General features: G+C 41.4%; 1 protein-coding gene across 18 annotated transcripts in view; it reads left to right on the top strand.

Moving 5' to 3' along the window:
- Positions 1 to 608: 608 nt before the first annotated feature.
- EPB41L2 (erythrocyte membrane protein band 4.1 like 2) overlaps positions 609 to 21,429 on the top strand; it is a 225,325-nt gene continuing 204,504 nt past the window's right edge. For 14 of the 18 annotated variants that reach the window (XR_004029359.1, XR_004029358.1, XM_030809682.1 and 11 more), the window contains exon 1: positions 609 to 775. The gene's annotated coding sequence lies outside the window, so the exon portion shown is untranslated. Of the gene's footprint in view, positions 789 to 21,429 lie in introns of all 18 variants that reach the window. The other 4 variants (XM_030809683.1, XM_003255705.4, XM_030809676.1 and 1 more) reach the window with 2 other exon arrangements.

The following is a 21,429-nucleotide window of genomic DNA, read 5'->3' as shown; positions in this document are numbered from 1 at the left end:
TGTGTGTGTGTGTGTGTGTGTGCGCTTGTGGCTTTCCACAATTTAGCCCCAAACTAGGTTTTTTTCCAGACTCTTCTTCACCCGTGGTCATGCTCTGCAATCCAGATTCCCAGGCCTCTGCCCAGAGAAATCGTACTTACTCTGGGGAGGCCTTTCCTCCACGGGGTTTCCCCAACCCCTCCTGTCCCTCCCACAGGAAGAATAAATGGTTCCTTTTCAATGCCCTTTCTGTGAAAGCACTTTTTCCACTCTAGACTGAGGGAGACCCAGTTTTCCTTATTCTGCATCTCCAGGCTCTGCTCCAGTGTCTACCTCTAGGAAGGCGCTCAATGAAGGTTTAGTCAGCAAATGCACTTTGAATAGATAACTTTTAAAAGTTGGGAGGACATTTAAGGCCGGGAATCGCAGTTGAGAACGCCTTGCCCAGGCGCATTAGCTATCATCCGGGCTGCCCTGAGGGCGAAAGACGTCCTCCAGCCCCGGGTCTCCGCGGCCGCGCTCGGCGAATCCCGCGGGAAAGGTCCCCCGCCCGCGCAGGGGCGGGGCCTGGGCGTCGGGGGCGGGACCGCCCGCGGGGGTTTCCGCCCCGGGGGCTCGTCCGGCGGGGGCGCGGGAGGGGCTTCCGCCGCGAGGGGGCGGGGCCGGCGCTCAGAGTCCTCTGACGGCCCCAGCCAGGGAATTTCAATTTGAAACCTAGCGGAGGGAGGAGGCAGGCGCGGCTGCTGGCGGCTGGGACTGAAGAGGGACGGGTCCCCGCGGCGAGCAAGCTCCTGAGGTGCGGCGTCGGGGTAAGGAGGAGTGCGGGGCTGCACGGGCCGGGCGACTGGTCAGTGTGGGGCTGCAGGGGCCGCTCAGATTTTTCTTCTGGCTGCAGCTGGGAAGCTGATCCCGGGCAGGAAGCGGTGGCGGGACGGTCCCACCGGGATGGGGGGCGGGGAGAGGGGGGCCCGGCTTTGGGATTTTCTGCGGCTCCCTCTCTCCTTTCCTTCCCGGTCTCTGCCCGACCCGATTCCTGCCCGGGGGTCCGGGTCCTGTTGCTCCGGGCCGGATCCCGGCTTCGCTGCTCCCCGCGGTCCCCCTCTCCCCTCTTCCCTCTTCCGGGGGACCGGGGCCGCGTCCCGGCGGAACCAGGAGAGGCGGGGGCACGGGGAGGACGCCGTCCCCTCCCGGGGTGCCGTGGGCTCAGGTCACGCGTCCGGGCCCCGTGGAGCAACAGCGGGAGAAATCCGGCTCCATCCCCCCCCACCGCGGGGAGGGGCTCGGCCGCGGCGTCGCCCTTCAGGAGGAAGGTTTTAGGAGGGGAAGCGCGGGCCGGCCGCGCGCGTGGGGACTGCGGGAAGCCGGGCGAGGGCGGCGCGCCAGCCCCACGCGCGGTGCGGGTCGGGCCGGGTGTCCGCTCGCGCCCGCGCCCCCAGCTGCCGCCTGCGCCGTCTGGGAGCTGCGGAGAGGGACGCGTGTTTCGTGCGCGGATCCTTACAATTCCCACACCCAGGCCATCTCAACACAGATGGCTTTTTTTTTTCTCCTCCTGCGCTGGGGGCCGAGGGTTGGGAGCATTTTTAGGTGAGCAGGGGAAGGACGAGGAGAACCTAAAGGAGCGCGACAGGGTTGAAGTCGGCGTCTGGGGACCCCATCCCCAGGCACAGACGCTGCCCCCAGCAGCCTGAGGTCTGTGGTGGGACATCAGTTATGCTTCTCTAGATCGCTCACTTCCCCTGAGGTCAAGTTTTTTTTTTTTTTTTTTTTTTTTTTTTATAAATAAAATGAGGTTTGGTGAGAAGAACTCCTGCCTAGAGTCTATTTTGAGGAGGGGTCTGCGTATGGAGCCCTCCCTACGGACCCGGGTAGTCTTTCTTTGAATTGCCCTATCAACACCACAGCTGCCCCTAATTTTAAGATCCCTGGGTGGGTGGGAGGGAAGGTGGAATCTAGAGGAGCTGTGACTATATTTTCACTTTTCTGAATCACATCTTTCCCCAGTTTCTTGAACTTCTTGCCTCTGAAACGGCATGTGTGTGCCAGGCGTCTTGTTCCTCTTGTTACTGTTACTTAAGCTGTTTTAAAAAAACGACTTTCGCGGTTTTCCCCTCATTTTTTCAGGCTTTATTTCCTCCCCCACCCTACGTTTTTATTGTTTTTTTCAACGGAATACAGTATTTCTCTGGTCTCTTTATAACGCTGTTGAGAATTAGCATTTCAGTTGGTGTTCTGTCACATTTCACCTTGGACTTAGCACTTGAGGGAAACTGAGTCAGTTTCTATGCTGCAGGGGCTAGGATTTAGAATTCTCAAGCTTTGAACAGGTTTCAGTGGGGAACGAATAGTGCTTAATCCTATTCAGTTTCCCTTTGCAGGCTCATTGCTGTGAGAAATCACTGGGTGGCTGTTGCAGCCACTGATGGGGGCTGCATTGCAATGCAATCTTGAATTGTGATAAGGGCCAACTGGCTACATCCATCAGGCTGTGAGTTTGACACAACTTTTACAGAGCTATGCTGTGTCACCTGTCAGAGCTCGAGTGGTCATTCTTTTAATTCAATTTAAGAACCACCATCAAACTTCAGATATCTATTCTTTGGAGGTTATTGGAGAACTGTACAAGTGGTAATGGCTTGGAACAATGGTGTGGATTTAGCGCTTATTTAATCCTATCCTGTCTTCCTCACTTCTTGGGCAGAATTCCCACTGAAGTCAGTAGTGGTCTTGTGTGCAGACAGACTGCTGAGAACAAGAGGCTGCTCATTTAGAGTAACGGGAAGGGACGGTTTCTTTCCTTTTAAAACATCCCTCTGTAAGAAAGACTTAGTCATAACAGTTCTTTAATCTTTCACCACTAGTCCAAGTAGTTGAGAGCACTTTTTGCAAAAACCTTCGAAAGAAAATTTGGATAAATTGAGCTATGTCCCTCGAACTCTTGATATCTACGTTGCGTGGTGATCGTTTAAAAAGATTAAAGGTGATTTAAAAAAAATCAGTTAACAAAGCTATAATTTCAGTAAAATTTTTCCTAACTTTTGTAAAAAACGTAAACTGCCAGGGAGCATTTTGTAGCAACTGGGTATGTATATTTCAAATCTGAAATTTAAGTCCAAGTAGAAAGAAGCAAATTTAATTTAGGGGATGAATCTGAAGAGAGGCCACCAAAAAAATAACTATCTAAATATAAAAGAAGGAAGTTCAGATATTTCTTGCTGTTTTTCAGGAGATAGCTTTAGGGCAGTTTGCTCACTTTCATACCTGTTCTTAACGATTTACTGACTGCCTGTGTCCATCATTAGATAATGTGAGCACTTGGAGGTTTCCAAATGAGCTTTGTGCTGATCTGAGTTGCTGAGCTAGTTAGATCCTTGGCTTCTTAACGTAACATTCTTGTGGCTTACCCTTTGCAAATTACTAGTTCTAAGGAATTGAGTTTAGAAAACCTAACCAGTGACCAGAATGTAAAAATAGGTATTTAAAAATCAGAACCATGTCCACGTGTACTACCCAACCACTTGCTTTCAACTAAAAATACTTGCAAAGATGACAAAGCAGTCTACAACCAAAATATTTATTGGTACAATTTCTCTGTAATTAGTAATATCGTACAGTTATGTTTAACATCAGGTTCTGCCCAGAATCACCCCTCTCATATTACTGTGGCTGGTGAACTACAAAGGTTGTATCTTTGCTATTTCATTTAGGAATATAGAGTTTATATTTTATATAGCAGAATGCTAAATATTTTTGAAGGTTCTGTTTTGTTTCTGTTTTTACTCTGTCTCTACTAAAAATACAAAAATTAGCTGGGCATTGTGGCGCACGCCTGTAATCCCAGCTGAAGACATGGGCCTTTTTCTTTCTTTTTTGAACTGAAGTAGCCTGTTTAAAAGCTGTGTGTGGGCTTTTTATTGAAAAGTGTGAATTGCTACTAGTTTTATAAGGCAAATAAACAGTTTATAGGGATCAATACCACTGAGTCACATTTTGCATTTCTAAAATCTGTGTTGTTTACTTGGAGAAAACAAAAGAAATGTGCCTACCTCCTCCATCCCACCTTTATTTAGAAACATTTCTAGTGGGCTTGTTTTTTTCAGATTCAGAATTACTGTACCTAACCACTGGGTACCCTTAAAGATTTCAAAGCCTCAAGTAAATATTTATGCTAGCTTTCATTCAGCAAGTAGTAGCCAAACCCTAATTCACTGCTCTTTTATAGAACCTTGGAATCTCAGGGCTGAACCGTTAGGAGTCAGCAGATCCACTCTTAGCCCTAGTCTCTTCCTCTCAACATGCAAACAGTTCTAATGTCTTTGGAATGTCTGAGCAAATAGAAGATTGGTATGCGATTCTGTCACCAATTCTAGACAGAACATCCTTTGGGATGCCATGTTTTGGCGTAAACCAGCAACTTGATATTATGAGATTTGTATCATTTCTCTGCGTGGGCAGTGCCCTAGACTAAAATCTAAAATGGAGTCAGTGTCTGGTGTCATAGGGAAATGGCCTCCAAGTTAGCTATTAGAGTTATTTAGAAATTATAGCCGGGCGCGATGGCTCACGCCTGTAATCCCAGCACTTTGGGAGGCCGAGGTGGGTGGATCATGAGGTCAGGAGATCGAGACTATCCTGGCTAACACAGTGAAAACCCGTCTCTACTAAAAATACAAAAAATTAGCCGGGTGTGGTGGTGGGCGCCTGTAGTCCCAGCTACTCGGGAGGCTAAGGCAGGAGAATGGCGTGAACCCGGGAGGCAGAGCTTGCAGTGAGCTGAGATCGCACCACTGCACTCCAGCCTGGGTGAAAGAGCGAGACTCCGTCTCAAAAAAAAAAAAAAAAAAAAGAAGTTAAAGGTAAGCCAAGAAGGAAATAAATAATCTCAGTTATCATCTAGAAATGATTTATAGTTTTTGTTGTTGTTGTTGTTTTGTTTTTGAGACACAGTTTCACTCTGTCGCCCAGGCTGGAGTGCAGTGAGGTGATCTCGGCTCACTGCAACCTCCGTCTTCCCAGTTCAAGTGATTCTCGTGCTTCAGCCTTCCAAGTAGCTGGGATTACAGGCATGCGCCACCATGCTTGGCTAATTTTTGTATTTTTAGTAGAGACAGGGTTTCACCATGTTGACCAGGCTGGTCTTGAACTCCTGACCTCAAGTGATCCACCCGACTTGGCCTCCCAAAGTGTTGGGATTACAGGTGTGAGCCACTGTGCCCAGCCGGTTTATAGTTATAGCTAATAGATTTTGGTAGCTTTTTCTATAAAGTATATGTATGTATGTGTATTTCATATGAGAGAGGGAATATTATATGTATTCGTGATGTGAAGCATCTACTCATTGTATTTAATAAATATTTGATGAATTAATTCATTGAACCTTTAATGTATTAGAGGTGAAGAATCTTTAGTGAAGATTCTTTGATAGAGTTGACGTAGAAATGGGTAATGTTTCATGTAGAAATATCATGTCGGTAATACTTATTTGCTTTTCTAACCACTGGTATTGTTTCTCCTGGTTTTGTGGTTGGCTTGGGATCGGTGTTGTAAGTTTCTTAGATGCATGTTTTTCATGTCTAGGAGAGTAGATAATCTATATATTTCCATGGTGTTGGGCTAGTATTAATTTTAATTAGAATTTTAGAGGCTTTCTGAATTTTCTTATTTTAAAGTGATATCTCTTACTTCTTGGCATTGGGATAGATTTCATGTGATCTATGAGTGCATTAATACTGCTTCTGGATATTTTTTCTTCAAAGATTGCAGTTGAGCTAATTTCATATTCTCAGTTATCTTTAAAATGGAAACATGTTTTCACTTCACAGATACCTCTCTGAATTTTGCATATTTTCACTCTAGCATATTAGAGCCATAAAGTCAAAAAGTACATAGATTGTCTCCCAAATAATCTGGAATAAATTGAAGGATAAGAACAATCTTTCCTTAGATCTGACCTGTATCTTAAGTAAGGTTTTGCTTTAGATAGCCAAGTTGAAATTTTGCGTAGATAACTAAATCCAGCATCATGGGGATCATTTTAGTTCTTTCCAGGTTAGGAACTGGAGGCATGGAAAGGCTCCCAAAGTGTTTTGTCACTGTTCATCTATCGGACCTTATTGCCTAGGTCAGGTAGGGTAGTTCATGCATTTAAACCAAACCTTTCTGAAGAGACCAGTTTCCTCTTGCTTTGCTCTTAGGGCCTCACCATCAACCTTCATGAAATAATTTTCAAATACTTAAAAACTTATGTTACCCTTCAGTTGCCTTTTTCCAGGATAATTGTGGTTTTAAAAAGCTTGTCATATAGTTCTGATTACCAACTCTGAAGTCACCTTTTCCAAGCCCTTGTATTTAAGTTTCCAGACCTGCTGATGAGCTTCAGGGCTGGGCCATTATAACAACAGTGCTGAATTCACTCATATTTTTCAGAGTTTCCTACATTCTACTGATATGTGTACATATCCCAGTAGCTTGAAGACATAAAATTAAAATGTGATTTACACTCTGCCATAATTCTTTGTTTCTTTCTCTTTTTGTCCAGAAGCTACTTGTTTTTCACCCTAGATTCATTTACCTTGAGGGAGATTATTTGGTTCAGACTCCTGACCTGGGGTGGAGAGTGGGGTTCTTGGGCCTCATGGGTGCATCAACTGCCTGAGACTGTAAGTGAGGTATTGTGTTCCCATGTGCATGCACTTCTGTGTGTGTGCAGCATCTCTGTGTGTGTGCACAAGTGGATGAGAGAAACAGGTTGAGGGAGAAAGAGAACTTTAGGAGCGGTTTTTGAAAGGGTTTTGGGAAACAGAAAAGGTTGAGAACTGATGTTTCAGTTCTTATTTTCGAGATTAGAAGATGGAAGTTTTAAGAGTATTCTTTTGTTTTTCTCTCTTTTTTTCATTTTTTCACCCTATTGCACTTTTCATCATTTATCCTCCCCTACCCCCCATTGTACTTCTTTCCATTCAACTGAATTCATTTAGTTGACCCCCATTTACCTAATTATCAAGGTTAAATTGAATTCTGATATAATCCTGGCCACTCATATTCTTACCTTGAACTTAACGAATGTGCATTTATTTCCTCATAAATTTCTTTGATGGAATATTGATTAGAAGGAATCAGTAACATGTCCACACTATTTGATGCTGGTTAGACTGCCATATACGCCATTGTGACCTTGGGCAAATTATTTCTCAAAGCCTCATTTCCTGCAGTAAGGGGTTAAAAATCATACCTACCTCAGAGATACATGAGGATTAAATGAGCTAATGCTTATAAAATGCTTCACAGAGTGCCTGGCATCTGTAAAAATTGTTAGGTTAAGAAGAGACCTAGTGAGTTGGTTACTGGTGAATATGTGGTAAGCAGATTTTTTGCAGTGGTCAGGAATAATTATCTGTGTGGAAGTACAGTCTTTGAAATGAAACGGTAATTTCCTATGGTGATCACAAGTTAAAACCACTTTTTAACAATTTCAGTCCAGTATCTATAACGTTTGAGCTTTTAGAAACTCTTGTCTTAACTTCATTCTTTTTGTTAATTTACAAAAGAGCATATATATGGCAAAACAGTTGGAATCTAGTTTCAATAACACGGGGATAATGTAGTCTTTTTTGTTATGTTGCCAGAGGTAACTGATTATAAATGTAAAATCGTGTGCATATGTTCTAACTTCTTCTCTCTATAACCACAGTAAACTTGCTGAAAAAAGCCTATTAGTGAGTAGAATTTTTGATAATGTTTAAACCTCTGCATATGGCATTAAAATGTAACCTTTATAAATCTTTGTGTGAAATATACCTGCACACATATTTTCCAGCAACATCGTGTTTTAACTTGTTAGTTGCCAACATTAAGAAATCAGGTTTCATATAAATATCTTTATTTTAGGCTAGAAAAATTAGATGATGGTGTATCCCTGGGCCCACTGGGTCCACTGGGTCTACTGCGTCTATTGCTTCTGGTGCTCTCACGTGTCAGCTGCTTTGCTTAACCTGTCCCTGATGCATGCATTTTATGCTTAGTTCTACCTTTGTTCTAGGTTCCATTGTAAGTAATCCTGTAAGGCCTGAAGCATTGATAATCAATAAACATGTAAAAAAAAAAATAAGGAAGCTAATGGTTTTGTAGCACAGTCTATACACCAGGTGTTGTAATTGGTACTTTACATATGTTAATAACCCTGCTTCTTTTTTGCAGCACCATCTTGGAGTAGCTGGTGTGCTCGTTTTACAGATGAGAAACTGAGGCTTAAAAATTGAATAAATGGCTCAAGGGCACCCACCTTGTGTATGGCTAAAACCCTTGTTTTTTCTGTGAGTTCCAGTTATTGCTTTTAATTGTTCGATGTTATTACTCAGTGGAAGTTGAAGTTTTTTGCAATTTGTTGGCATCTGCAGTATCTAACTTTTATAAAAGACAGGATTGCTTTCCTGATGGGGTTTGCCCATCTGGTTTTTTGTGTAAAGGTATGATTATGAAGCAGACCTGAGTACTACTTTTAGTTGTGTGATTCTTGAATCATGCTGGAACAGGGAGTACCCTTCATCTTGTTTTTCAGACTAGAAACATTTAAAGTAATGTTTCTAGCCTGATTTTTCAATATTAGAAAAATATACCAGAGGATAAAACACATCAGAATAAAATGTGGCTCTCCCCCAACCTTTAGTTTCTGCCTTTCCTGTGGTTTTGCACTTTTTGCTTTCATTTAAAGTGCAAATGGCATTCCCCAGGGTGCTTTATATGGTTTAGAAAGTCAGGTAGTACTGCAGGGCTTATGAAGAAAAGCAGCAGACCAGTGCCCTAGCTCCCTTCTTGACAGATTTCTGCTCCCCTGAGGCAACTACTTGTTGGAGGCCGAAAGAATGAGGGTCATGATCAACTCAGTATACCACTGGAGGCTGTATGAGTAAGCAGCAAACTGTTTTTCATAAATGCAGAATGTTGGCAAACTGACAAACTGTGTGTGCCACCCAGAAGGAATGCTGAAGGCAGTCATGCCCCAAGCACAATGTTTCTTGTGATTAGGTACATCTGAAGCCTGTTAGTAACAATATGAACCTGTGATCAATTAAGCAGCTGACCAATCCTTACCTCCTCCTCCCTGCTCTTGTTACCCAGTAAATATGAAGGGCTGTGGAAGCTCAGGGGCTGCCTTTGCTCACTAGAAGCAGGGAGCTCTTTTCTTCTTCCTCTGGCCCTTCCTTTAAAACAGTTTCTTTTGTTTTTTTGTTATTTCCACGTTTGTCCCTTCCTTCAGTCTCATAATGACGGTCTCAAGTAGTAACTGTTGTATTGAAGGTCTCAAGTAGTAACTGTGGCAGTTTGCCACAAGTGGCGCCTGAACAGGGACTATCAGTGACAAACAGAGACCTGAAGAGACCTGAGGGGACCTGAAGGGACCTGAGGAGGCCTACAGGGACAAATAGAGATAAGTAGGGACAAATAGAGATAGAGACAGATAGGGAAAGATAGGGACTTGCACCAACTTAGAGGAACTAACAGGGACCATAGCGACAGACAGGGACAGATAGGGATAGATAAAGACTAGCAGAGACTAGCAAAGACTAGCAGAGACTAGCAGAAGCTAGCAGTAACTTGCAGGGACAGACAGGGACAGATAGAGACAGGGTCCTATAGGGACTTGAACGAGGAAGGTCTGCTGGAACACAAAAAATAAAACCAACCAGACAAATGAGAAACCCCGTTACAAGTCTGCTGGCAGCAACATAAGGAGATGAACAAACTGTGTGGGTGCCCTCAAGATGTGTGCGACCATGGAATGGAAGACTGGAGAGATCCGTGGATTCTAGCTACAGGCCTGGTTCCCCTAATATGAGCTGTGAGCCAGTTGAATCTGAATGCGAAGATGGAACGAGGACTGACTGGAGTTCAACCCCCATGACATGGGGACAGATCAAGAAAACCATGCAGGAAGCTGAGACGCTGTTAGTGTCAGGGTGAGGCAAAGACCCCTGACTCCATGTTTGTGGCCATGCTGGCCATGGTTTCCCTTGCGTCTGTAAGATCAGCTGGACCACCAACTGGCAATTAAGGGCTGCACGGCCTGTAGTTGCCTTTCTTAATTCAAAAACAAAAAGGGAGAAACGTTGGAGGTTGAAAGAATGAGGGTTGTGATCAACTCAGTATACCACTGGAGGCTATATGAGTAAGCAACAAACTTTCTCATAAATGTAGAATGTTGGCAAACTGACAAACTGCGTATGCCACCCAGAAGGAATGCTGAAGGCAGTCATGCCCCAAGTGCAGTGTTTCTTGTGATTAGGTACATCTGAAGCCTGTTAGTAACAATATGAACCTGTGATCAATTAAGCAGCTGACCAATTGTTACCTCCTCCTCCCTGTTCTTGTTACCCAATAAATACGAAGGGCTGTGGAAGCTCAGGGGGGCTGCCTTTGCTCTCTAGAAGCAGGGAGCTCTTCTTCCCCTGGCCCTTCCTTTAAAACAGTTTCTTTTTTTTTTGTTGTTATCATTTCCATGTTCGTCCCTTTGTCCCGTCTCCTAATGAGGGTCTCAAGTAGTAACAGTAGTAACTGTTGTAGTGACAGTCCGCCACAACTACTTTCACTAGTTTTGGTTTTATTTTCTGGTCTTTTGTCTCTAAATAACATGATTTTCTTGTTTCTTGATTTTTTTAAAGTGACAGAATATTTTTGTTTTATTGTTTGTTAAAAGTTTAGTGGCTGGGCACGGTGACTCGTGCCTGTAATCCCAGCACTTTGGGAGGCTGCGGTGGGCAGATCACCTGAGGTCAGGAGTTTGAGACCAGCCTGGCCAACATGGTGAAACCCCGTCTCTACTAAAAATACAAAATTAGCCAGGCGTGGTGGTGCATGCCTGTAATCCCAGCTGCTCAGGAGGCCGAGACAGGAGAATCGCTTGAACCCAGGAGGTGGAAGTTTCAGTGAGCCAAGATCACACCATAGCACTCCAGCCTGGGCAACAAGAGCGAAACTCCTCAAAAAAAAAAAAATTTATATTTTTGTGTGTAGATAGTTGTTCAAATTGGTGTTTCTGCAGGGGTGAGGTTAGCAGGGCGAGCGGGGCAGAGAAGCACTAGAAAAGCCTATTCTGCTACCTTGCCGAGGTCTGCTTACTCCTGTTTCTTGATTTTTACATTTTAAATGTATTATCTGTTTGACTTTCTACCTCTGGTTAGCTTCCTTACTAATTCCCTCTTCCCATTTTCTCCCCTCTTCCGTTTTCCAACTTATATATACAAAAGCTGAGTCATGTAAAGTGGTTTGATTACATGTACTTTCTTTTACAACTTTGTTTTATTCTGAAGTTATCCTGATCCTTATCCTTTTCCTTATTTTCTTCATTTTCTTTGTACCCATCCTTGGTTCAGCTTTAAACTATGTTCGAAACTGAAATTCTTGCCAGTAGGATCAAACATGATACAATCTTTTGGTTCCATTTTCTTTTTTTGTTAAAGCCATCCTTCCTGGCTGGGCCCTCCATCATCCTGGACTGGTTTTATTTCTAGAATTGCTGTGTAGCTGTGTGCAGGGAATTCCTTTGCCTCTTTTTCTGGGTTCCATATTTCTTTCTTGGTTCATTGACAAAAAGTCAGGAGTTTATCCATGAACTTGTAACCAGAACTGTTTTTGGATCTTGGCCATTAAAATCAACATCAGTGGCTGGGTGTGGTGGCTCATGCCTGTAATCTTAGCACTTTAGAAGGCTGAGGCAGTTGGATTGCCTGAGGTCAGGAGTTTGAGACCAGCCTGGCCAACATGGCAAAACCCCATCTGTACTAAAAATATAAAAATCCGCTGGGTGTGGTGGTGGGCGCCTGTAGTCCCAGCTACTTGGGAGGCTGAGGCAGGAGAATCTCTTGAACCCAGAAGTTGGAGGTTGCAGTGAGCTGAGATCACGCCACTGCACTCCAGCCTGGGTGACAGAGTAAGACTCCATCTCAAAAAAAAAAAAGAAAAGAAAAAAAGAAAAAAAAAATCAACACAACACAGGCTACATCCTAATTTCCTTAATGAAGACTTCTAGTAGTTGCCCAAAAAAGTGTAAATGGGAGGTGAGTTTCTTGAGGCTTGCATGTCTTAAAATGTCTTTCTCCACTCTGAGTTTGGTTGCTCTTATGGTTTGATTGTATATAGAATTCTGTTAGTGATTACCTTCCCTTCAAATTTTGAAGGCATCTTTTGAAGCCATTTGAAGGATGCTCTTTCTCTCACCTCACTCCTCAAAGATACCTGGAACCTCCAATTCTTCAGGCTCTCAGGGCTTTTCCAACAATCAACTTGTTTCTCATAGGCCCCCCACCAAAACAGTAACAGTTTTCTGCTTCCTCTGCCCTGCTAAGTCAGTTACTTTGTACATCTGCTTTCCATCTTCTAAAATTCTGTTGACATATCTGCTGGCCTGACCCCTCCCATTGTTGCTGTTGTGTTTTGTGTGTGTGTGTGTGTGTGTGTTTTTGCTTTGCTTTTGTGAATTTGTTCCTTGTAAGACAACTTTTCTCATTGTCATTTTAGTGTGGTTCTGGGAGGAAGCAGAAATTAGCTCATGTTAAATATATTGGATTTTGGAATTTAAATTGATTAAAAACAAAATTCCACAAGATTGCCATGGTACTCACATTTGGTAAGGACTGCAGCCATAATAAAATTATACTTGTTTCCCCATGCCAGCTGCTGGGTTGAACTTCATTTATATAGAGGGAGGTGGAAAAGTCAGGTGATTGAGTGAACATTTAGGGTGCCTGGGAGTGCATGACTGATATGTTATTGGTCAAGAAGCTACTTCCTAGGAAAAGTTCAGTAAATGTATTATATTTTTTTCCTGTGGTCTTTCAAGGAGTTCATTATAAACTCTTAGAAATATTATATACTTGAACTAGACTTAACAATACATACTCACCAAATTTGTTTTTGTTATGTATCAGAGGTGACAGCGTTAGTTTAGATTTATTGAGTATCTTGGTTTGTCTGTCTTTAGACAGACATATTGTTGTCACCCATATACCTGAATATTCTTTGGACCAGGCACGATGGCTCATGCCTGTAAATCCCAGTACTTTGGGAGGCCAAGGCAGGCAGATCACTTAAGCTCAGGAATTCAAGACCAGCCTGGGCAACATGGGGAAACCCCATCTCTATTAAATAAATAAAAGAATATTGTTTGATTATGATTTGGGGATTAGAGTAAGCTTTGAACATATGCAGGTTCTGTTAAATATTGTAAGGGTGAAAATTTCATTACTAGGTGGGACATAATTAGGGATTTACATTAATGTGAAGGTACGGATGTTAGGGATTTTTGAGTATGGGTTTTGGGGATGGTAAAACAAAAAGGAAGGTTCTGAATATTGTAGTGAGTCAGTAGTGACTGTGAGGTCTGAGGAAATGACGGGATGATCTAATGCCTGTTATGTGATCAGTGTTAGTTAAGTTAGTTGCCCAGTGGGTTTTAGAGATTTAGAAATTCAAATCTATTATGCATTGATGTAGAAGATGTTGCAGGGAATAAATAAGGAAAGTATTTCCCCAGAGTATGTTGGTATGCTAAATGATTTGAGTCTTTCATTTTTTTTTGGAGACGGAGTCTTGCTCTGTTGCCCAGGCTGGAGTGCAGTGGCACCATCTCGGCTCACTGCAACCTTCGCCTCCCAGGTTCAAGCGATTCTCCTGCCTTAGCCTCCTGAGTAGCTGAGATTACAGGTGCCCGCCACCATGCCCAGCTAATTTTTGTGTTTTTAGTAGAGATGGGGTTTTGCCATGTTGGCCAGGCTGGTCTCAAACTCTTGACCTGAGGTGATCTGCCCTCCTTGACCTCCCAAAGTGCTGGGATTACAGGTGTGAGCCACCGCACCCGGCCCCGATTTGATTTTTAAAACAATTTTGTACCACGGGTCTGACAAGAGGAGCGAAGAGTTTAAACTTAACCAAAGTCCTGGAGCAGTTACTAATGGAGCTTCAGGCACAGCCAAGGTCTCTTGTGTCCAGAGTTGTTCCCTCTATACTGTGCACTTTGCCAGTTGAAGTTTTCTTGGAAAACTCAGGAAGTCTGCCAAGTTTTATAGCTAGAGGGATGTCCTGTAGCTTTTATATATTTGTGTCTTGAGCCCTGAAGGTAGACAGAGCTGGTCTTCCAAAAATAGTTCAATAAATGTGTCAACATTTTGAAATACTACTGAAAAAGCAAGGAAGTAAAAGTCCTATGGGATTATTGGAAAATGATGCCAAATGCCTCCACAAGTATTTGAAAAGCAAATGTGGCAGTGGTTATACGCTAGACAATGGTTCATATTCAGCCTTCGTTTTGGGGGACCATTTTTATTATGATAATCTTTTACTGTTTCCCAGTACTCTGTTTAATTGCTTCTAGACTCTGGTAGAAAAGCTACTAAATGTCTACACTCTGGTAGAAAAGCTACTAAATGAACATCTTCTTTGGAAAATTTTCTTTAATCCACTTCTCTTAAAGAGAAAAAGGAAAACTTTTTTTCCTTAATAAAGTGGGTAAAAGTTGTGTGTGGGAAAGGTCAGAATGTCAAGTACTGAGTTGGGTCTGTCCACTGCAAAGAAATCAAATTTATCCATGAACTTGTAACCAGAACTGTTTCTGGATCTTGGCCATTAAAATCAACATCAGTAAAGCCTACGTCTTAATTTCCTTAATGCCAAGATTGTCTGTTTTAAATTATACACATATGGGAATGTGAATACATTCGTCTTCCCCCACCTCCCTCTGCCCGAAAATAGGAAGAAAATAAAGGTATATTGAAGATATTCTAAACTTTTGCAGCTCTGCAGTAAAGAGCCGTAGATGTGGGCTGCATATGTGGTGCAGATGTGGCTCCTACCAATTGAGGCCATTTTACCTTCATCCTCAGTGCTGCAAACTTAAATCGAAAGAGGGTAGATTCTAGAATAGTCTATAGATCTATGATTTATGTGTTACTTGCTCTGTGTAGAACACATAATAGCAGGGAAGGATAATGTGGCATTTTTTTAAGGACTTTTTTTTTCCGGTTAGGTTTTTTAAAGCCATGTTTGGTTAGGTTTTTTTAAAGCCATGTGGTATCTGATTATCGAAGTGTTTTTGGAAGAAAGAATGTACCATTATCAGTTACAGAAAAGTGTTCTTCTTTTTTAAACTTTTTACTATGGAAAATTTTCAATATATTCAGAAGTAGAGAATAGTAGTATAATGAACCTCGCGTATCCTCGCCTGGCTTCAACAGTTACCAGTCACGTGACCAGTCTTGTTTCATCTGTATTTCCCTTTGACTCTCTGACCCACTCTCATCTTTATTTTGAAACAAGTTCCAGACATCATATAATTTTATTTGTGAATAAGTTGAGATTCCCCCTGCTCCCCTTTTCTTGGCATGTACTTCCTGGTCTCCCAAATAAAGCTCATATTTATTACTGATTTTGTGGAATAACAGAAAATAGATCATTTGTGACATACTGTTGTGATGTTTTTGGAGTAAATATCTGAATATTGTTTTAGTCAGTAAAAGCAGTTTCACCTAAATGTAGCATTGTGGACATGCAGAATGCTTTAACCAGTGCTAAAAACAAGGAACATAAAACAAAAAATACAACAAAAACCCCAACAATTTCTAAACCAAATCTGAACTGATCTTCAAATTCTAGTATGTTCTCAAGGTAGTGTTAAAGTCGATGTTGTATAATTTTTTTTCCTATGAATCCTGCTTATGTTTATATTAGATTTTATTGTTTTTAGATTTTTCTTTTTTCTTTTCCTTTTTTTTTTTTTTTTTTTTTTGTTTCTGAGACAGAGTCTTGCTGTCGCCCAGGCCTGAGGTACAGTGGCTCGAACTTGGCTCACTGCAACCTCTGCCTCCCAGATTCAAGCAGTTCTCTGCCTCAGCCTCCTGAGTAGCTGGGATTACAGGCACCCGCCAGTACGCCTGGTTTATTTTTGTATTTTTAGTAGAGGCAGGGTTTCACCATCTTGGCCAGGCTGGTTTTGAACTTCTGACCTCGTGATCCACCTGCCTTGGCCTCCCAAGTGCTGGGATTACAGGCATGAGCCACCGCGCCCTGCCGATTTTTCTTTTTTCTTTTCTTCCTCCCACGCTGCCTTCTTTTGCCTAACATAGTTTAGTGGCAATATGTTGGAACTAGACCAAGCAAAATATTCTTTTTTAGCTTACTGAATTTTAATGGGACTACAGTTATAAAATCAAAGCAACCTGTTTGTATATGGTTCTGTCTGGCAGTATGGAGGGGAAAGTACATGCCTTAAACATTGATGATACACTAATTTAGACATCATTATGTAAATCGTTGGCATTATGGCTGTAGCTGACAATCACTTAATGGTCGAAGTGCTTTTCCTAAATAACAGGCAGGATTTTTATGTTGGAGATAGTTTATTTTATATATTAATTTGTACTTTCAATTAAGATATAATTATTTAATATAATTTCCTTGCAAAGACATTGAATTATAAAATATTGATAATAAGCACCATGTTTTGAATACTTAATATATGTCAGACACTGTTCCATAGGCACTTTTATTTTTAAATTTTTTTTTAGAGATGGGGTCTTGCTGTGTTGTCTGGGTCGGAGTTCACTGGGTACTCACAGATGTGATCATTGCAACCACAGCCTTGAACTCCTGGGCTCAAGTGATCCTTCTGTCTCAGCTTCCTGAGTACCTGGGACTAGAGGTGTGTGCCACCATGCTGGTTATCTATAAGCACTTTTATGTATATTTATTTATTTAATTCTTGTAGTAGCTCTTTGTGGTAGGTACTATTATCCTAAGTATCCTATAAGAAAACTGAGGCACTGAAGTTTGAAGTAACTTGCTCAGGGTCACTCAGCCAATTAATGGTGGAGCAGGGGTTTGAACCCAGGCTGTCTGGTTCCAGAACCTATAGCCATAACTACTGTCTTATATTATCCCTAAGAATATGTAAACGACATCAAACCCCGATCCTATTTGCATTCCCCTCCCCACGGGTAACTATCTTGAATCAGAGCCAATACTACACTATTGCATTAGGGTATAATTTAATCATTAGGAGATAGTTTTCATTCAGAAACTGGAAAGCACTGATGAGATTCTACTCATGTTGCTTTACCAGCTTTAGTTATAAAGGGGAAGAGGGGAAATGGAAGCATGTAGAGGATAAGGTGATAACCTCCACCTTACCATCTTCCTTCTTCCCACGTAAAAAAGAAATGGAATGTTGAGTCTATCTGGAATGTTGACAGGTTACAAAGGAGCTGTTGAAGCCTGTGGTTCACAGTACCATTGAAAGGTGAAAATTTGTCTCCACTTGAGTACCTTGAAATGGCAGGTGTGTTATTGGAATATTGGGCCATTGTTGGTAAGTACTGCTGAGTATAGACTTTTGTAGGCGTTTATCCTGAATCTGTAGTGACCGGAATTTCAACAAACCAGGTATTTGATACTGTTTTTTCCCTTTTGTTTCTGAAAGGAGCAGAGGATAGAAAGACAATTGTTCTAGCCTCAAGTCCCAGTACACTCATTAGTTAAGTGTGACGGTGGTCAAGTGATGTTGCTTTTTGTGTCTGTTTTCTCTTAGGTGGTTCAGGTACCCTGAAATAAATCCTAATTTATATGTCTGTTGCTCATTCATCTCTGTGTGTGGAGAAAGTGATTTTAGAGTGTCCTTTCTTTAAGAAGGAAAGAGCCAGGGCATAGTGGCTCATATCTGTAATCCTAGCACTTTGGGAGGCCGAGGCGGGAGGATTGCTTCAGTGAGGAGTTTGAGACTGGCCTGGGCAACATAGTGAAACCATGTCTCTACCAAAAAAAAAAAAAAAAATTAGCTTCGGAGACTGAGGCGGGAGAATTCCTTGAACTCCAGAGATGGAGGCTACAGTGAGCTATGATCTTGCCACTGCACCCCAGCCTTGGTGACAGAGTCACACACTGTCTCAAAAAAAAAAAAAAAAGAGGGAAAGAAAAATATAGGCGTAGATCTTGGCAAAACATTTGATAAAGTTTTCATGGTATCTTTATATCTTTATGAACAACTTTGGAAAAAAATCTCTTGTGGTTTTTGTTACTGAAATTTTAACCTTGGTCATCTCCTATCCAGGATATTTTTGCCAGTGATTTTTAATGCTAACAAACAAGGATTGCTTATCAGATATACAGATTTCACAGAAGTTTACAGGGAAACCGAGTAAGCTGTTCCTAGATTGTCTTATTAGCTACAAAACAGGCTGGAATAAATAACGTGAAATTTGTTGGGATGTCTTTGAAAATCTTTGAGTCTCTCCTGACATGTTTTGGCTCTTTGTTCTCCTTTTCCTTCTGTTCTTTGCAGACTTCTTTTCCTCTGGCTGTCCTTTCAATTTTCCTGTTTCCCAGGGTTCTGTCCTTAGCCTTTGATTCGTAGCCCTAATTTTTATCACCCAAGACTTTACCTATTTTAATCTGTTAACTCATATCTCTCTCCAGGCTAAGTCTTTCTCTTGAGTTCTGGATTTCAGTGACTTAGAAGAATCTCTGCCAGCATCTCATCATTTTTAAATGAATGTATGAAATATTTTGTGTAAAATGTGGGCTGTAATGGATTATTTTGCATTGACTTAGAATATTTAGATACCTCATTTTTAGGGGTACATAGTATGCACTAATAGATACTTGTTCAATAAAGATGAGTGGAAACCATGTAAGGGTTACTGGGATGTCGAAATGAGGAGAAACTATAGCACTTGAAGAACTAGCCGTTGAAATAACTGAAGGGATAAGACTTACTGGGGGGCAACTTGCTGAGAGCTGGTGTTTGAGCACTGCCTTTCTAATTTGTTTTTTGACAAAATCTGCTGGAAGAAATATATTTTACATCTTGACCCTTTATTCAGTATGGATGTGTGTATGTGTATATATATGTATGAATAACAGAAACAAGTTTCATAAATTAGTTCTTAACCTTACTGTGTGTATTGTGCTCTGAGATTTTCTACTTAATAATAATAAAATTCCAGTCAATAGTCCACTAACTTAATTTCACAACTCACCAGTGGACTGTCACTGAAATTTGAAAAATTCTTTTTCCATGGATAAAACTAAGAAATTTGGAGAAGGTAAGTTTTCTACCTGGTAGCAGAGGAACTTTTTAACAGTTGGAGAAGGCTGACGATGGAATGGGGCTGCCTTGGAATGGAGTGCTTTCCCAAGGTTTGAAGGACCCAGGCAACAGGCCGTTGGAAGGTGGGAGGAAGATTCACTGGCTGGGAGATGGAGCTTTGTGACCACCAAGGTGTCTTCCAAGCTTAAGATTTTATGATTCCCATTTTGTGACTTGCTGAAATTTTAAGATGATTAAAGTTATTTGAACATGAAAAAGATTCTGAATTTTGTTTACCATGAGTCTACTTTTTTGTCGAAAATGTCTCAATTGTTTTAGAAATTAATTTTTAAATTAAAAAGTTTTAAGAATTTCATGTGCTAACTGTATTTCCATTATTAACTTACTTCCGTTTCCATTATTAACTTACTTCCGTTTCCATTATTAACTTACTTCCATTTCCATTATTTCAATTTTTTTTTTTAAACAGAAAAGCATTATTGGCTGGGTGCTGTGGCTCATGCCTGTGATCCCAGCGCTTTGGGAGGCTGATGCCGGAGGATCACTTGAGCCCAGGAGTTTGAGACCATCCAGGGCAAGATGGTGAAACTCCATCTCTACAAAAAATACAAAATAAACTTAGTTAGGCATGGTGACCACTGCTTGTGGTCCCAGCTACTTGGGAGGCTAAGGTGGGAGAATCTCCTGAGCCCAGGAGGTCAAGGCTGCAGTGAGTGGTGATTGCATCACTGCACTCCAACCTGGGCAACAGAGTGAGACTCTGTCTCAAAAAAAAAAAAAAAAAAAAAAAAAGCATTATTTCGAAAGTTTTAAATATATACAAAACTAAACTGAATAGCATATTGACTCCCTGTTCCTTTCCCGCCATTCGGCTTTAACAGCTGTCAGCTCATGGCTGGCTTTCTTCTATCTATCTCTCTATTCACTTCACTTCTTACTATATTATTTGGAAGCAATTCCCAGGCATGTCATCGTTCCATCTACATATACTTCAGTACGTATCTATAAAAGATGAGACTCTTGAGAATACCATTATAATAACTAAATAAATTAACAGTAAATCCTTAATGTCATCACATATTCACTATGTTCAAATTTCCATTTGTCTTTGTTTCTTTCATAGTCTCTTATTTGAATCAGGGTCCAAGTTAGGTACATACATTGCGATTGTGATAGGTCTCTTCAATTCTCTTTAATCTATCGGTTCTATCCCCTTCTTTCTTTTATATTTCCTTGCAGTTTTTGTTGTTGTTGAAGAAATTGGGTTGTCCTATATCCTTCCTGCAAGTTCTGTTTTTCTGATTCCATCCTTGTGTAGTTTAACCTGTGCCTTCATCCTATGAATTGGTAGTACATGCAGAGGCTTTTCATCAGCTTCTGGTTCATTTTTTTTTGTTGTTGTTAATACTTCATTGGTTTTGTTACTTCTTAAAACCACTCAAAGAGTATACCTAAATGCTAAATGTAAGGATGTTTGTATTTATTTATTTATTTATTTATTTTTATTTTTTAAGACAGAGTCTTACTCTGTCACCCAGGCTGGAGCGCAGTGGTGTGATTTCAGCTCACTGCAACCTCTGCATCCCGGATTCAAGTGATTCTGCTGCCTCAGCCTCCTGAGTAGCTGGAATTACAGGAGCGTGCCACTACACCCAGCTAATTTTTTTGTATTCTTAGTAGAGACGGTTTCGCCATGTTTGCCAGGCTGGTCTCGAACTCCTGACCTCAAGTAATCTGCCCGCCTCGGCCTCTCAAACTGTTGGGATTGCAGGCGTGAGCCACCTTGCCCAGCCTCGGATTTCTTACTTGGTTCTTCATTTTTAAAATCAGCCTAAGCCAAATTCCCCATAAAAACAGATGGAACCACTTAGAAATTTGGGAAGATAATAATCCTCTGCACACACCACATCCAAATACAGATTACACAAGAATTTCTACTCCAGCTTCATTTCCAAAAAAGAAAGGGAGAAAGCAGCTGTCTTAGTAATTTCCGTGGACCACAAACCAGCTTTTCAGTTCAAGTGAGATATTTTACAGTAAAATCAGTCTGGATTTTTCTAGCACAATGATGGAAACTTTTTGGTTTTGCTAGTTAGATTTCTCACCCAGTAAGCAAGTATCCTTAGTGACTCTTTTTTCCCCCTCTTCTTCCTTGACAGTTAGAAGTAGAAGGATAAAAGTGAGAAGATGTGAAATCAGAAAGCAACCAATTTATGTGGGATATTAAATAAATGTGTTCTATAGTGATCCTTTGAAGGAATTTGTAATCATTTGTTTTTACTTCTTATTGTGGAAATTTTCCTATGTATAAATAAAGAGGGCAGAATAATAATACCATCCATTTCCTCACCACCTTGTTTTTC

This window comes from Nomascus leucogenys, chromosome 3 (assembly GCF_006542625.1).
Source record: "Nomascus leucogenys isolate Asia chromosome 3, Asia_NLE_v1, whole genome shotgun sequence".
Classification (NCBI taxonomy): domain Eukaryota; kingdom Metazoa; phylum Chordata; class Mammalia; order Primates; family Hylobatidae; genus Nomascus; species Nomascus leucogenys.
Note: the sequence above shows the minus strand (reverse complement) of the source record. Positions and strands in the feature narration are given on the sequence as shown.